Raw genomic sequence first — 13,013 nt, 5'->3', positions numbered from 1 at the left:
CACAGGAGAAGCCACCATTGAGTTACTTTGACCCCCGCACCCAGGAAGAGGAGAGAGGCACCACAGCACATATTCTGGCATCATATCAGCCACCACAGGAGAAGCCACCATTGAGTTACTTTGACCCCCGCACCCAGGAAGAGGAGAGAGGCACCACAGCACATATTCTGGCATCATATCAGCCACCACAGGAGAAGCCACCATTGAGTTACTTTGACCCCCGCACCCAGGAAGAGGAGAGAGGCACCACAGCACATATTCTGGCATCATATCAGCCACCACAGGAGAAGCCACCATTGAGTTACTTTGACCCCTGCACCCAGGAAGAGGAGAGAGGCCCCACAGCACATATTCTGGCATCATATCAGCCACCACAGGAGAAGCCACCATTTAGTTACTTTGACCCCTTCACCCAAACAGAGGAGAGAGGTTCCACATCAGAGAATCAGGCATCATATCAACCACCACAGGAGTAGGCCACAATTTAATGGGACCCCGGCAACCATGTCAGATGGCACAACCATCAGCTTCATATCAATCAGCACAGGAGAAGGCGACTTTGAAAGACTTTGACCCCTACACCCAGATGGAGGAGAGAGGTTTCACAGCAGAGAATCAGGCATTTAGATCACCCACCACAGGAGTAGGCCCCCATTGAATCAGACCCTGGCAACCATGTCAGATGGCACAACCATCAGCTTTATATCAATCAGCACAGGAGAAGGCGACTTTGAAAGACTTTGACCCCTACACCCAGATGGAGGAGAGAGGTTTCACAGCAGAGAATCAGGCATCATATCAACCACCACAGGAGAAGCCACCATTTAGTTACTTTGACCCCTGCACCCAGGAAGAGGAGAGAGGCACCACAGCACATATTCTGGCATCATATCAGCCACCACAGGAGAAGCCACCATTGAGTTACTTTGACCCCCGCACCCAGGAAGAGGAGAGAGGCACCACAGCACATATTCTGGCATCATATCAGCCACCACAGGAGAAGCCACCATTGAGTTACTTTGACCCCCGCACCCAGGAAGAGGAGAGAGGCACCACAGCACATATTCTGGCATCATATCAGCCACCACAGGAGAAGCCACCATTGAGTTACTTTGACCCCTGCACCCAGGAAGAGGAGAGAGGCCCCACAGCACATATTCTGGCATCATATCAGCCACCACAGGAGAAGCCACCATTTTGTTACTTTGACCCCTTCACCCAAACAGAGGAGAGAGGTTCCACATCAGAGAATCAGGCATCATATCAACCACCACAGGAGTAGGCCACAATTTAATGGGACCCCGGCAACCATGTCAGATGGCACAACCATCAGCTTCATATCAATCAGCACAGGAGAAGGCGACTTTGAAAGACTTTGACCCCTACACCCAGACGGAGGAGAGAGGTTTCACAGCAGAGAATCAGGCATTTAGATCACCCACCACAGGAGTAGGCCCCCATTGAATCAGACCCTGGCAACCATGTCAGATGGCACAACCATCAGCTTTATATCAATCAGCACAGGAGAAGGCGACTTTGAAAGACTTTGACCCCTACACCCAGATGGAGGAGAGAGGTTTCACAGCAGAGAATCAGGCATCATATCAACCACCACAGGAGAAGCCATCATTTAGTTACTTTGACCCCTGCACCCAGGAAGAGGAGAGAGGCACCACAGCACATATTCTGGCATCATATCAGCCACCACAGGAGAAGCCACCATTGAGTTACTTTGACCCCCGCACCCAGGAAGAGGAGAGAGGCACCACAGCACATATTCTGGCATCATATCAGCCACCACAGGAGAAGCCACCATTGAGTTACTTTGACCCCCGCACCCAGGAAGAGGAGAGAGGCACCACAGCACATATTCTGGCATCATATCAGCCACCACAGGAGAAGCCACCATTGAGTTACTTTGATCCCTGCACCCAGGAAGAGGAGAGAGGCCCCACAGCACATATTCTGGCATCATATCAGCCACCACAGGAGAAGCTACCATTTAGTTACTTTGACCCCTGCACCCAGGAAGAGGAGAGAGGCACCACAGCACATATTCTGGCATCATATCAGCCACCACAGGAGAAGCCACCATTGAGTTACTTTGACCCCTGCACCCAGGAAGAGGAGAGAGGCCCCACAGCACATATTCTGGCATCATATCAGCCACCACAGGAGAAGCCACCATTGAGTTACTTTGACCCCCGCACCCAGGAAGAGGAGAGAGGCACCACAGCACATATTCAGGCATCATATCACACACCACAGGAGAAGGCCTCTTTCAGTGATTTAGGCCTTTGGACCCAGACAGAGGAGAGAGGCACCACAGCACATATTCTGGCATCATATCAGCCACCACAGGAGAAGCCACCATTGAGTTACTTTGACCCCTGCACCCAGGAAGAGGAGAGAGGCCCCACAGCACATATTCTGGCATCATATCAGCCACCACAGGAGAAGCCACCATTTAGTTACTTTGACCCCTGCACCCAGGAAGAGGAGAGAGGCACCACAGCACATATTCTGGCATCATATCAGCCACCACAGGAGAAGCCACCATTGAGTTACTTTGACCCCTGCACCCAGGAAGAGAAGAGAGGCCCCACAGCACATATTCTGGCATCATATCACACACCACAGGAGAAGGCCTCTTTCAGTGATTTAGGCCTTTGGACCCAGACAGAGGAGAGAGGTCAGAGATTAGCTTCATATCCCCCAGCACAGCAGAAGACCGCTTTATTTGACTTAGGCCTCAGCACCCAGACAGAAGACAGAGGTAGCATGGCAGAGGTTATGGCTTCATGTCACCCGTTAGTTTAACCGGCCACTTTCATCTGGTTAGGCCCCGGCGCCCAGACAGAGAAGAGTTTCATTCAACTGTGGGTTTCATAAAATTTGTATCAAATAAAGAAGTGGCCCGTAGCACAACAAGACATGTTTTAGGCAGTTAATAAGGACTACTCTGCACAAGGGAGGGACAGGTCCTGTGGGATCCATGCCTGGTTCATCTTTATGAAGGTCAGCTTGTCCACGTTGGCTGTGGACAGGCGGCTGCGCTTGTCAGTAATGACGCCCCCTGCCGTGCTGAATACGCGTTCAGATAAAACGCTGGCCGCCGGGCAGGAAAGCACCTCCAAGGCATAACATGCTAACTCTGGCCACGTGGACAATTTCGAAACACAGTAGTTGAATGGGGCCGAACCATCCGTCAGGATGTGGAGGGGTGTGCAGACATACTGTTCAACCATGTTAGTGAAATGCTGCCTCCTGCTAACACGTTCCGTATCAGGTGTCGGTGCAGATAGCTGTGGCGTGGAGACAAAACTTTTCCACATTTCTGCCATGCTAACCCTGCCCTCAGATGAGCTGGCCGTGACACAGCTGCGTTGGCGACCTCTTGCCACTCCTCTGCCTTCACCTTCCACCTGTTCCCCTGTGACATGTGGGAATGCTCTCAAGAGCGCCTCTATCAGCGTGCGCTTGTACTCGCGCATCTTACGGTCGCGCTCCAGTTCAGGAATTAAAGTGGGCACATTGTCTTTATACCGGGGATCCAGCAGGGTGGCCACCCAGTAGTCTGCACACGTTAAAACGTGGGCAACTCTGCTGTCGTTGCGCAGGCATTGGAGCATATATTCGCTCATGTGGGCCAGGCTACCCATGGGTAAGGACAAGCTGTCCTCTGTGGGAGGCGTATCGTCATCGTCCACCGTATCCCCCCAGCCACGCACCAGTGATGGGCCTGGGCTGCCACCCCGCTGTGAACTTGCGTCATCCTCGTCCCCCTCCACCTCCTCCTCCTCATCCTCCTCGCCCTCCAGTACAGTGCCTTGGCTGGCGACTTGTGAACCTGTCCTCTGCTGCTTAAACAAACCTCCCTCTGAGCCACTTCGAACAGACTGGCCCGAAAGTGTTAGAAACGAGCCCTCATCCTCCTCCACCTCCTCCACCTGGGCCACCTCCTCTAACATCATTGCCCTAAGTGTTTTCTCAAGGAGACATAGAAGTGGTATTGTAACGCTGATAACAGTGTCATCGCCACTGGCCATGTTGGTGGAGTACTCGAAACAGCGCAGCAGGGCACACAGGTCTCGCATGGAGGCCCAATCATTGGTGGTGAAGTGGTGCTGTTCGGCAGTACGACTGACGCGAGCGTGCTGCAGCTGAAACTCCACTATGGCCTGCTGCTGCTCGCACAGTCTCTCCAGCATGTGCAAGGTGGAGTTCCACCGGGTGGGCACGTCGCATATGAGGCGGTGAGCGGGAAGGCCGAAGTTCCGCTGTAGCGCAGACAGGCGAGCAGCGGCAGGATGTGAACGGCGGAAGCGCGCACAGACGGCCCGCACTTTATGCAGCAGCTCTGACATGTTGGGGTAGTGGTGAATGAACCTCTGCACCACCAAGTTCAGCACATGCGCCAGGCAAGGGATGTGCGTCAAACCGGCTAGTCCCAGAGCTGCCACGAGATTTCGCCCATTATCGCATACCACCAGGCCTGGCTTGAGGCCCACCGGCAGAAACCACTCGTCGGTCTGTTGTTCAATACCCCGCCACAACTCCTGTGCGGTGTGGGGCCTGTCCCCCAAACATATGAGTTTCAGAATGGCCTGCTGACGTTTACCCCGGGCTGTGCTGAAGTTGGTGGTGAAGGTGTGTGGCTGACCGGATGAGCTGGTGGAAGCAGTGGAGGAGGAAGCCGAGTAGGAGGAGGAGGCTACAGGAGGCAGAGAATGATGCCCTGCGATCCTAGGGGGCGGAAGGACATGCGCCAAGGAACTGTCCGCCGGGGGGCCCAGCCGCCACTACATTCATCCAGTGTGCAGTTAGTGAGATATAGCGTCCCTGGCCGTGCTTACTGGTCCACGTATCTGTGGTTAGGTGGACCTTGCCACAAATGGCGTTGCGCAGTGCACACTTGATTTTATCGGACACTTGCATGTGCAGGGAAGGCACGGCTGTCTTGGAGAAGTAGTGGCGGCTGGGAACCACATACTGCGGGACAGCCATGGCCATCAGCTTTTTGAAGCTGTCTGTGTCCACCAGCCGGAATGACAGCATTTCAAAGGCCAGCAGTTTAGAAATGCTGGCGTTCAGGCCAAGGGCTCGAGGGTGACTCGGGGGGAATTTGCGCTTCCTCTCTAAGGTTTGAGATATTGAGAGCTGAACGCTGCTGTGTGATATAGTGGAGACGCTAGTTGACGGTGGCGGTGGTGGTGGTGTCGGTGGCACATCCTCTGTTTGCTGCTCGGCAGGTGGCAACATTCCTCTCGAGGCGGAAGCCGAGGCAGCAGCGGTAGAGGGAGCAAGGGGAGCCTCAGCGAGTGCCTGGTTTTTAAGGTGTGTACCCCACTGCAGTTCATGCTTTGCATGTAGATGCCTGGTCATGCAGGTTGTGCTGAGGTTCAGAACGTTAATGCCTCGCCTCAGGCTCTGATGGCAGAGCGTGCAAGTCACTCGGGTCTTGTCGGTAGGACATTGTTTAAAGAAGTGCCATGCCAGGGAACTCTTTGAAGCTGCCTTTGTGGGGCTGGGTCCCTGTTGGCGATGTCCAGTAGCAGGCGAACTCTGGGGGCGGCGGCTCATCTGCTTTGGCCCCCTGCTCCCTCTTTGGCTTCGCTGTTGTCTCGGTCTCACCACTACCTCTTCCTCTGAACTGTGAAAGTCATCGCCACGACCTTCAGTCCATGTGGGGTCTAAGACCTCATCGTCCTCTGCATCGTCTTCCACCCAGTCTCCCTCCCTGACCTCCTCCTGTTCAGTCTGCACACTGCAAAAAGACGCGGCAGTGGGCACCTGTGTTTCGTCATCATCAGAGAGTCGGTGACTCTGCTGTGGTGGTATTCCCATGTCCTCTTCATCTGGAGACATAAGTGGTTGTGCGTCAGTGCATGGTATGTCTTCCTCCACTGGGGAAGGGCTAGGTGGACGCCCCTGGGAAACCCTGGAAGCAGAGTCTTCAAACAGAAGAAGAGACTGCTGCATAACTTGTGGCTCAGACCGTTTCCCTGATATGCTTGGGGGTGATGTGACAGACTGATGGGCTTGGTTTTCAGGTGCCACCTGTGCGCTTTCCGCAGAAGACTGGGTGGAAGACCATGTGGTGAACGTGCTGGAAGCACTGTCGGCCACCCAATCGATTAATGCCTGTACCTGCTCAGGCCTTACCATCCTAAGAGCGGCATTGTGCCCCACGAGATATTGCGGTACATTCTGCCGGCTAGTTGAGGGAGTTCGTTCCCTACTGTGTGCGCCTGGGGCCGAACGGCCACGTCCTCTACCAGCAACAGAGGCTCCACGGACACCACCACGACCGCGTCCTCGTCCCTTAATAGTATTTTTCTTCATTGTTGCGATTCAACTCGCACCACAATGAAATATATTATTTTTTATAAGCAAAATCCCCTCACTGGAATACTTTCAGTCTTTTGACTGTATGGATTACAGATGGAATGACTGTTATATGTGAGTACCGCTTTCTTTGACAGATTCTAGTATGGGTACATATATGTTTTCCCAACCCCAGCACATTAGTTTGCTAATTCCAGATGTATGAAACGCAGGCCTAACTGTATCTAGTATATTGAACGCCAGATAAACTAACTTGGCCTTTTTTAAATAAAAAAAAAATTCCCTCACTGGAATACTTTATGGCTTTTCACTGTATGGATTACAGGTGGACTGGTATTAGTAGGGGTGACACAAGCACACCCAAGTCCCTGATGTAGGATTTCTATGGCACAGACCACTATTACAAGTGATTAATGGACGTTGGGAGAGATTGTGCTGCAGCACTAGTCCCAAGATGGCCGCCGCCTATCAGCCCAGTAACATGTGCCACAAAATGGTCTGCACAACCTTTAAAAAAAATAGCCTTGGACTGTGCTGCTAAATCGCTATTGGTCTGAATCCCAGGTGTAGATGTCTGACTTGTTTGGAGCTTTGGAATGCACACTGTGGCAGCTTCTGCTGCAGCACTACAAGTCGCAAAATGGCGGCCGGCGGTCAGCCCAGGTACATGTGGATGGAAAAATCACTCTGGCCACTCTAAAAATAGCCAATCCCTATCAAAAAAGCAGCTCAGCTGCAGTTGTTCAGATGAATCACAGGTGGAGGAGAGAAATTTGCTTCCAGTTATTCAATTATCCCTGCCTATTCTCGCCCTAGCATCAGCTGCGTCTATCCCTGTTCTATTCACATCGGGAGTGAGCACGTCCCGACGTGCGCACAAGCTTATAAGAGGCTGAGTCACATGCTGCACTTGGCCAATCACAGCCTTGCCAATAGTAGGCATGGCTGCGATGGCATCTTAGGGCAAGTAGTATGATGCATGTTGATTGGCTGCTTTGCAGCCTTTCAAAATGCGCCAAAATACATGCCGAACGACGAACCCGAACCCAAACTTTTACGAAAAAGTTCGGGTTCGGGTCCGTGTCACGAACACCCCAAAATTCGGTACGGACCCGAACTATGCTCGAACTGTTCGCTCAACACTAGTCTCTATGTGATGTTTGGAGACTCCTTAATCCCTCTGGACACGACTACACCTTATTCTCCTCAGCCCATGGCTCATATCAAAGACTCAATTATTTATTTATATCCAAAAAACACTTGCAATTATGTTTCAGAGCCTACATAGGCATTATGCACCTATCCGACCACTCTCCTGTGTTCCTCACTAGTGATGAGCGGCAGGGGTCATATTCGAATTCGCGATATTTCGCTGAAAATTTGCAAATTCGAAAATTCGCGATTTTTTTTTTACTCAAAAAATCGGAAAGGTAATGATTGTTTAATATGCTAATTTTCGGCAATTCGAATTTTCGGATTCGATTTTTTTATTGAGAATTTTTCAACTTACAACTATTAGACAAAGAAGATTATATCACTATATTAGCTAAATTGTTCTATATTCGATTTTTTTTTAATATTCTCTATATTGATATAACTTAGTTTTTTTCGAATATTCGTAATATTCTAAAACAAGAATATATAGCAATATAGCGAATATTTTAAAAAAACGAATATAGAGCAAAATTCGCAAACACTAATACTCCTAAAGTCAAGTATATTGCAGCCTTCTTATTGTCCCACAAGCTAGAAACAGTGAATATATAACTATATTCGAAATATTCGCGAATTTTCGAAGTACCTATGTTCGCGATAAAAATTCGAAATTCGAATATTCAAGATCAACACTATTCCTCACCATCTTAGCCCCAACCTTAGAGATGCGTGCTTTTAGATGGAGGCTAAATGCACAACTTATTGCCCCAGGGAAGTTCCTAACTCGTTCCCAAAAACTGCCAGAGGAGTTTTTCTCCCTGAACTCTCTCCCGGAAACCTCTCCACACACAGTGTCGGATGCCCACAAAGCTTATATTAGAGGCCAGTTTATATGTAGGGGGTCCCGGCTTAAAAAAGAGAGGAAAGTTAAGGCAGAGGATCTTCTATCCCAGATCCAACGACTAGAAAACCTACACAAGAAATCTCTACTAGATGTACATTTAGCTTAACTTACTGAATTAAGGGCCTCTCTAAAAAATCTTTTGAATACAGCCTCAGCTAAGCTCTATCTCCACTCACAATTTAAACACTACTCTCAAGGGGATAAGGCCTCCAAATTTATAATGCAACGTATCAAACAGAGTAAATCCCACAACTTTATTCATAGGATTAAGACCACTGATGGAGGTGAGGTTTTTGCTACCCCTGATATCGCCAAACAGTTCCAGAATTATTATTTCTCGCTATATAATTTACGAGAAGCTAGAAAAGAGACCCAGTCCCCCCCTCCCCCACGGGAAGCTGTGATATCTTTCCTTAACTCCCTCTCTTTACCTACACTTTCAGATCCTTAGGCTCATTTCCTGCAAAATAAATTTTCTATGGAAGAACTCAAACAGCCTATAGGGAAATGCCCTGGCCCGGATGGACTCCCTGCCTTATAGTATCGCACTTTTCACAAAACACTGGGTCCACACCTTCTCTCATTATGTAATAGCTGTTTATCTGGCGTTCCTTTGACCGGAGACATGACTAGAGCCCATATTACTCTGATTCCTAAGGAAGGGAAGGATGGATCTCAGTGTGCAAATTACTGCCCAATATCCCTATTAAACCTAGATTTGAAATTATTAGCTAAAATAATGGCCACTCGCTAATCTAAACTCCTTCCACACCTAATTCAGAGCGACCAGGTAGGCTTTGTCCAAGGCAGAGAGGGCAAAGATAATACGGCTAGAGTCCTAAATGCCATCCTCCATTCCAAAAAGCTGAAACACCCTCTTGTACTTCTCAGTACAGATGCCGAAAAGGCTTTTGATAGAGTCGATTGGGACTACATGCGAGAAGTATTAAAAGCTTTTGGTCTTCCTGACCCATTTATTAATGCCACTTTCTCCCTCTATACACAGACCTCGGCTTCAATCCTCATAAATGATTCACTATCACCCTCTTTTACAATACGGAACGGTACCAGGCAGCGCTGCCCTCTATCCCCCCTATTATTTGTGTTAGTTATGGAAACTCTATTACAAGCAATCAGGGGAGAGAGAGAAATCAGGGGACTTCAGCTGGGACAACAGGAACATAAGGTCGCTGCCTTCTCTGACGATCTGCTCATTATGACCACCAACCCAGTTAAGGCCCTCCCATACGTATGCAATATTCTAGAGCAGTTCAGTCTCTTTTACAATTTTAAAATTAATATAAACAAATCACATATACTAAGCAAAGACGTCCCAGGACCAATAAAAAAAGATTTGATAGCCAGCTCTCCATTCAATTGGAATACTCCTTTATATTACTTACCAAGGTGTCAAGATTGGCCCCGACCCCTCCTCACTCTTCCAACTTAACTACACCCCTCTACTCCAATCAATCACAGATCAATTCTCCACACTAAAAAACTCTATGCTAACTTGGTTTGGTAGGAAGAACATTGTCACATCCCTTATAATACCCAAACTGACATACCTCCAACAGGTCTTACCAATCCCTGTACCTAAAGTATATTATACCACAGTAAGACAAAGAATTTGTTATTTTATATGGGCAGGAAGGAGAGCACGCCTGGCCTATTCTGTTCTTAGTAAACCCAAGCTTTATGGGGGAAAGGTCTCCCAGACCCTGAACTATATGGCAATGAACCAAAGGACAGATTGTGGGTTTCTATGGAGAAGACTCTCCTGGACCCCCTCCTTCTCAAGCCTTTTAGTTGGACATGACAACTTTCCGAGCTCAGATAGACCTCTTAACTCAATAGTAAAAGCTACACTCTCAGCGTGGAAATGGCTCCAATCATCCAACTACACCATTCCCCTTCCATCGCCTCTGAAACAAATTTGAGATATATTATCTCATGCACCCTTAACTCTGATAGAAAGCTTGCCCGCTCCATACGCAATTTCAAGCTAAAAGGAGAATATATATCGCAGCTTTTCCCAGAGAGCAAGTTTTCCCCTTCCCTGGTATTATTCCTGAGGTCATTCATCACTAGAAATGCCCCTAAATATGCCCTACTATGACCACTAACTTGGTTTGAAGGTCTTATAATAGATCAAAATCGTCATACCAAACTGATATCTCAAATATACAAAAAACTAAATACTCCAATACTTATGCCCAAACCGGCGTATATAAGTCTGGGAGAAAGATTTAGAGGTTCCTATTACCCAATTCCTCATAACTTCTCTCAAGTCATCGGGATGTGTGCGAACACAGAAGAACGGATACAAAATTCTGACCCGGTGGTACAAGACCCCTGACATTACATGTTTATATAGTCCCAGCAGGTCAGATACATGTTGGAGATGTCTGACTCTGAGGGGATCCTATGTCCACATTTGGTGGACATGTCCCTTGATTCAGACTTGGTGGTCTGAGATTTTCAGTAGGGCCAACAAAATTTGTAACCTTAATATCCCAATGTCACCCCAGTTGGCCTTGTTGGGATCATCTCCTGCTGACCATGTTGGAAACCCCTCACCTCTTTTTCGGACTCTGCTGTTGCCACCCTCACCACTCTGTGACTGGGCCACTGTGTTGACTCATTATGCTATTGTCACCATCACCACTCTGTGACTGGGCCACTGTGTTGACTCCTTAAGGTGTTGCCACCATCACCACTCTGTGACTGGACCACTATATTGACTCCTCATGTGGTTGCCACTTTCACCACTCTGTGACGGGGCCACTAGTGTCCCTCTTTGGCCTTGTTGAGATCACTGTTTATTTTACCATTCTTCTGATCTGTCAGAGGAACCAAAAAATGAAAAACACAATGGATCCTGTCTCTGGAGCAACCATAAGTCCTCTATCACACGGTCAGTATTTTGCATCAGTATATGCTCATGATTTGGAAGCCAAAAGCAGGAGCGACTGAAAAACACAGAAGACATGCAAATATTCCATTCACTTGTCATCTCTGATTTGGATCCACTCCTGTTTTTTTTGGCCTTACCAATACTGATCAATTACTGACCAAATACTGACCGTGTGAAGGCGGATGCTCAAAAGACAGGATTCGTTTTTTTTTTTTTTTGCTTGTTCTTCTGTTGGATCAGAAGAAGGGGAAAATAAACATGACATCAACTTCTTGGGCCATTGCGTGGTTACGTACATTATACCTGACGCTAACATTGATCTGTAAGGCTGAGTTCACACTTCAGTTACGTGGTCAGTTATTTCCAGCAGTTACTGTATGTTGAGCCAAAATCAGGAGCCTATCCTACTCCCAGATATCATGGAAAGATCTGCATCTGTTCTGTGTTTTTGACCTATAACTGACCAAAGCGTAAACTGAGCCTAAGAGTGACGCCTGCCACCTGCCTGTCACACTGACGCACAGTACGTGTTTCACTACCAGAAAGGACCAGCTATGTATGTTTCTGCAATGCACAGTAATGTACACCAAGGTACACTATACCTGCAGCCAGGAAATAGCTGATTTAATGAGCTTCATGACAAATAAATTCAGATTTTTTGAAAAATTCAGCTAAGCGTCCAAATCAAATTTTTTAAAAGTTCGCTCATCTCTTATTATTATCACGACGGTTGAGTACTGGAATTTACACTGGAGTAGGGATGAGCGAACCCGTGGAAGTTCGGGTTCACAGGGTTCAGGACCTGAACCCGAACTTCACTGAAGTCAATGGGGACCCGAACTTCACTTTATTATTTTCCGTTATAACTATGTTATAACGGAAAATAATAGCATTCCTAAGACAGAATGCAAAACAATATGGCCATTTAGGGGTTAAAAAACCCCTCACCTCATCCACTCGATCGCGCTGCAGCAGCTTCTTCTATCTTCACTGAACAGGACCTGCCAAAGGACCTGCGATATGTGTGATGACGTTACCACGTGGGAGATCACGCACATTGCAGGTCCTTTGGCAGGTCCTGTTCAGTGAAGATAGAAGAAGCTGCTGCAGCACAATCAAGTAGATGAAGAGGAAAATGCAAATGTGATCGCACTCTGCAACCAGCATTCTGCCCTGCCTCCATGCTGGATGAGACATTGGTGTACATTTTGGCCAAAGCGTAATAAGCCACTCACCACGTCAAGGTCGCCTCATTTGAGTGGTCCCTAACACTAGTTCCTACCTGTTCATGGGCCATGACAGCCACACAAAGTCCAGGGAATGCAGGTCAGCGTGCACGCCAAGCACACTCTGCTTTTAACCCCGTCCGGTGCCATTACAGCTTTCATCGGATCCAGGGATGCAAGTACCAACATGCACGCTGAGCCCACCATATACTTCTCCCGGAGCCAAATGGCTACTGGTAGGTTCTATATAAGCAGACTCAGTTTTATACTGACTTTAAAACCAGCCTCCAGGACAGATTGACTGGTCAGGTGTGCATGACTCAAAGGAGATCGCCACGCCTCCAATATATACTACAAAGAAAAAATGTGGGGGATTGAGTCAGCACAACCTGTATGTAGGTGCATATCACTATGGCGAAATACATATACAAACGGAAAATACAAATGTGATAGCACTCTACAT

Source organism: Bufo bufo, chromosome 3 (genome assembly GCF_905171765.1).
Source record: "Bufo bufo chromosome 3, aBufBuf1.1, whole genome shotgun sequence".
NCBI lineage: Eukaryota > Metazoa > Chordata > Amphibia > Anura > Bufonidae > Bufo > Bufo bufo.
This window is presented reverse-complemented; position numbering follows the sequence as displayed.